The sequence below is a fragment of the Palaemon carinicauda genome, chromosome 2 (assembly GCF_036898095.1).
Source record: "Palaemon carinicauda isolate YSFRI2023 chromosome 2, ASM3689809v2, whole genome shotgun sequence".
In the NCBI taxonomy this organism is placed as follows: domain Eukaryota; kingdom Metazoa; phylum Arthropoda; class Malacostraca; order Decapoda; family Palaemonidae; genus Palaemon; species Palaemon carinicauda.
In genome coordinates, this window is record NC_090726.1 from 126036836 (window position 1) to 126042464 (window position 5629).

At 41.3% G+C, this 5629-nt stretch overlaps 1 pseudogene; it reads right to left on the reverse strand.

The window, feature by feature from the left end:
* The window catches only part of LOC137619885 (uncharacterized), a 7094-nt pseudogene extending 5228 nt beyond the window's left edge, over positions 1–1866 (reverse strand).
* Positions 1867–5629: the final 3763 nt, after the last annotated feature.

Sequence of the window (5629 nt, forward strand, 5' to 3'; positions counted from 1 at the left end):
TTCTCTTCATTATAAAGTTATAGAAATAGTTTGAAATAAGATATCATTTTTTTTCACATTAAAACAGCAAATATAAAAATTTATTAGGTTTATTTTTCTTTCCTTTTCATTAATTTTTTCGTTTCCTTTTTGTTTCTCTTCATTATAAAGTTATAGAAATAGTTTGAAATAAGATATAATTTTTTTTCACATTAAAACAGCTAATATAAAAATTTATTAGGTTTATTTTTCTTTCCTTTTCATTAATTTTTTCGTTTCCTTTTTGTTTCTCTTCATTAGATTCTCAAATTTGATATCATATTTTAAATGCATAAATAATTTTTCAAAAGGCTTTGCAGAATTTCATGAAGCTCCCGATTCCATCCTATGCAGACGGATGTGTGTGCGTGTTCGTCTGTTTTTTTCAACTCATGAATATACATTGAATAGGGACAGAAAATTTAAATTTCGTCGGCAATGTTGGTAACGCAGGTCTGATCAACATAGCTTGACAAACTTTGATCTTGATCAGGACCCATTGGACAGTGGTCTTCATTGCGTGGCTCGCGAGCCATTAGCGGTTCGTAATGACCAGATTAGCGGCTCGCAGGAGAGAAAGAAAAATGGAGATAATTCATAAGTGTTCAAAGAAAAATTCTAAAGTATGACATATAAAATTCATCGTTTTGCTGTATCACTCATCTTTTATTAAGATTGGTAATAGGAATAGGTTCATGTGGCAAAAAATATGAACTCTGAAATCTCGATTATTCTATTAGGGTTGCATGAAATAGAATTCACTTTAAAGAATTTTAAATACTAAGTGGAGAGTCCTATTTATACCTCATACCAAAAAATCATTGACTTTCAAGTAACCCGAACTGAGTAATCGGGATATTAATGTTTATTTATTTTGGCCAGATGAAAATGAACACAATATAGTGGCTCTGACAATTCTTTACTTTTCATAATATGTTGCAGAGAATTTGACAGAGCAACATATGATTGCATGGATCTTGGCCAAACATAAGAAACCTTTGCCAGATGCAGAGATTGTTAAAAGAATGTTTTTTGGCATCAACAGAGAAAATGTATTGAGGTTTTAATAATAAAGATGCAATTTTCAAACAAATCATATCAGGCACAACCATAACGAGGAGGACTGAAGAAATCGGCAATCTGTCAGGTATTCAATGATTTAACATTGTATTGAACGAAAACACAGATATTTGTGATGCTGCACAGTTATATGTTTGGGTACAATTTCCAAAAGGAAACATATTCTGGGAAGAATTATTGTACCTATTACCACTATATGGTCAAACTAGAGGGGAAGGCGTGTTGACTCCGCTTTTTGGGGGATTTTTCTGACAATAACCTTAAATGGTCTAACATGGTTTGTGTGTGTACTGATGGTGTCCCCAATATGAGAGCCAAAGAAAAGGGTCTCATTGGATTAATGAGGAAGGAAAAGAAAATTCAAAATTTTGCCCTATACCATTGTATATTTCACTAGGAGGCACTTAGTTGGGTCATTTTTATACATTCTGTTACCACTGAGAGTGGAGGTACTTTTCTCACTGGATTTAACTTTTTGGAGGGATAAGAAAGAAATTTAGCCCCCATGCCCCTGTCAAAAGTGTGGCCATAACTTTTGAGAGCCCTGAATTCAAAATGGCCGTCGTCGCCAGTTCAAAAGATTAACTTTTTCCTGGTTTTTCTTAGAGTGCTCTACAAAATATGTTTTATAGGGTTTTTTGGCATGGGGAATTCATATATGATGTTATTTTATTGATTTGACCTGATTTTCATATCAAAATTCACCCCACTAAGAGATTTTTCTTTTGTTTCAGGTCAATGTGTGCAGTTCTGCTTCCTTACTTCCATACTATTAAAAGAGCATAAAGACTGAATTAGTGTAATACTCAAGACATTTCAAATAGATATTGTCAGTAACATGTCATATGAATGTGTACTGAAATGTGGAAAGACTTGTAAGTCCTCAGATACCATCAGCCAAGGAAAGTGGGAGTCTCTAGAGTCAAAGTTTAAAAGATGGTCAGGACTTGATAGGTATGGTGATATATACAGCACAACTTCAGGGCAAGATGGGCCTACAAATTATTACATGCACCAAGGATGCTACATATCAATCTCATCTTCAGACAAGGTTGAAAAGTCTCGACGACGCAAATGGAACGAAAGTGACATTGTTCCAAGTACAAGTCAAGCATCAAGCTCTGAAATGCCAGCTCTGTGTGATAATGAGACAGAGGGACTATTGCCTGCTAAGTGCCTGCGTTCTTCTGTGGGTGGATCACTCATCGAGAAAACAAAATGTGTATGGTGTCTGAAAGGGTGAGGACACGAAGCATCCAAATAGAGCAAAGGGCAAGATGTTCAGAATCAACACACACTCGGTATGGCTCTCCTTCAAATGCCACACAGTTTTAACAGAAAATGAAGAGTTGCGGGATCGTCTCTCACGATTTGTCAAGTCCATATCAGCGCTGTCAAACCCTTTTGCAACAGACATTATGTTTCACCATAACTGCTGGAGAAAGTATGTAAACCACCTGAAGTGTGAACAAAACGAAGGAATGCATCTTCAGAATGTGTCTATGTCAGAGGCGAACAATTTGTTCTTTAGACATGTGGATACAGTCATCTTTGCTGAGCGTGAGATCCGTTCTTGCAGTCTCTTTTAGCAGACTACAAACGTATTGTCAGTGACTATGGTTATCCAGTGGGTGAAGTTATGTCGTCCTACATTAAACATCTGCTCCTAAATGAGTATCAGGACAAAATTGGTTTACATGAAGGAAATGCAAAGAACAACAGTCCATGGGTGTATGACACTGCAGGAGGGGGTGACTATATTGAGGCTTCTATGTTGTCCCTTGGCATCACTGATGAGCAGCTCATTCAAAACCTAGCACTACGCCTGTCAAAGAAGATCAAAGACACATCTACTGTCGCATGGCCACCTGGCATTGACCATCTCGAAGAAGCTGAAGAGGTATGTGAGTAACTACTGCAGTTGTTGACTTTGTTAAAACAACCCACAAGAAAAACTGTTGATCGCAGTCCTGCCACACTCAGCCTAGCCTCCATAATCACCCACCACATCACTGGACAGCGCACCTCAACTACAGTTAACTTTGGCCTCACTGTTCATGGTATGACAAGGAGTAAAGACCTGGTGGACACACTTCACAAGAGTGGTGTCTGCATCAGCTACTCAGATGCACTTCTCCTCTATGACCACTGGGCACTTAAGGATATTTAGGTGTCAGGCAACTGCCGACCAGAGATCGCAGATAGCAAGCCGGCCGTTGTCATTGTTGACAACGACAACTTCAAGTTGGATACTATGAAAGGCAGTGCAGCAGGCACTCACAGAACTAATGTCATATTCGTGCAGCCAGGAAGCTACGAAAGGAAACCAGATGAAGTGCCTTTTGTCAGGCTTGCCAAGAAGCAGATCTCTGAACAGCTGACAAGAAAATGTGGAGAGATCACACATGTTCAACAATACAGATGCCCCCCAGGCAGTAACAGCGAGCCACCAATTCGTGCCTGGGTAAACCCACCAGTGAATGGCACAGCTCCGCAATGTGCTCGCTCTGTTATACATGCATTGTCTCTCACCAACAATGACGGTACAAGAGCCCTACCACATGAGCAACGGGTTCCAGCATACAGTGGTGCCCAATCCGGCCGCTGTCCACCACCCAACAAGAGCAAGGCCTACTTTCACACCACCTATGATGAACCCCCAAGCAAATCAGTGATACGTGACATCATGACAAAGCTAGTGGAAACAATGGGCAAGAAGAAAATCCCATTCTTCTTTTTCGTTGGAGATCTGTCCACCTATAAGAAAATTGTCCAACTCAAGGCAGAGAATCTAGAATTGTTTAAGAATATCACCCCAATCATTGGTGCTCTTCACCAGCAGATGTCATACATGCATGCTATATATAAGAGATTCAAGGGCCCTGGGATGGCAAACACTCTGGTATCAGCAGGAGTGGTGATGGATGGATCTGTGGACCAAGCACTACAAGGCAAACATTACAGCCATGGTGTGCACTGCATCATGGCTTGGAGAGAGGCTCCCATTCACCTTCGGCTAAGAGACATTCTTGAACATGAGGAACTGTCAGAATATGTGAAAGAGAAGCTGGACATTCTGCGTAACGCACTCACCGAAATACAAGAGGCGCTTCACGAAGCTCCCTCTGACCTTGAAAATGATGATGACATGAAGACTTTGATCTACAGAGTTTATGAGAAACCTAGTACCGACATGAGGGACTTTTGGCTTTTGTTCATAGAGATGTCAGACTCTCTTGTACAGAACCTTGATGTGTGCCATGCCAGAAATGGAAACGAATACATATCCTTAACATATAACATATTGCTTGGACTGATGGCATACAACAACCAGGATTACGGAAGGTCGCTGCCAGATTACTGGACAATGTTGTCTTCTTTGTCAAACGAGAAAAAGGAATTCTTTAACAATCACTTTGCCCAGTCTATGACAGGTCTACCCTACTCCGGTCAACCACTTGACCTCTGGATCGAAACAACCCTGAATCTGAAACAAGGATGGCTTTGCCTTTTGCAAAACGAGAAGCAACTGTTCTCTACAATAAGGAATGTAAACAATGTGGCCAGAGTGAAGGCTGCAGTGAAGCAGAATGTCAAATGTGAGTGTCGCAGCAGGAAACATGTTGAGTGTCAACCAGCAAGGATGAAGAAGGATGAGCAAGCAGTTCGGGATCTACAGCACTGCATGAAAGAATTTAGCACTGAACCATTTGATAACTCATCACCTTCACTGAGGTCACTGCAGTCTGGCCTGGTTGTGTCTCCCCAGCTAGTACAAGACTTCAACCCTGTTTTTCAAGATGGCCAAGATCAGGTTGAAACTCTTCTGAACGAGCGAATATTCACGAAGACACAGCCTCTCACTGCAACCATCGACAAGAATAAAAGGCAAAGCTTTGCCAGGGAACAGATTTGTGCACCAGCAGGTACGCCTATGAAAGTGGCTCAGATGGAGAGGTCGGGTCTGGCGGCCCTGATGGACCTTGCAGAAGGACCAGGCATGCTCCCCCTTGAGTCAGCCCTTGAGTGGAGAGTGACTGAGGAGTGCTTGTCTCTGTACCATGCAGATGAGTCAATGCGCAAAACAGTGAAGAACAAGCTCTTGGATCAGTTTAACCTTGACCCAGTTGTTCAAGAACCAGAAAACTACATCAGCATTGTCGACATGGGTATGATCTGGTGGCTAGCCACTCCCGTACCTGAGGACCGTGAGGCAAAGACGCGAGATGGCTCAAAGGACTGCTGGAAGGACTATCTAGAAAAGATCTGCAAGATCATTTTCTCACGCCATGCCAATGCAAGCCGTTACATCGTTCTTATCAACGACAAGTATGACCTTCCTTTCAGCATCAAGGATGATGTGCACGATCGAAGGGCAGCAAAACATGCAAATAAACCAAATATTTTTCCAAAGCCCAAAGACACATTCCAGGAGCTTCTGAATTTAACCAACTGATGGTCAGATTAGGGAACAAGATCAGATTGCAAGCCCACAGACACATTCCCAGGAGCTTCTGAGTTTAACCAACTG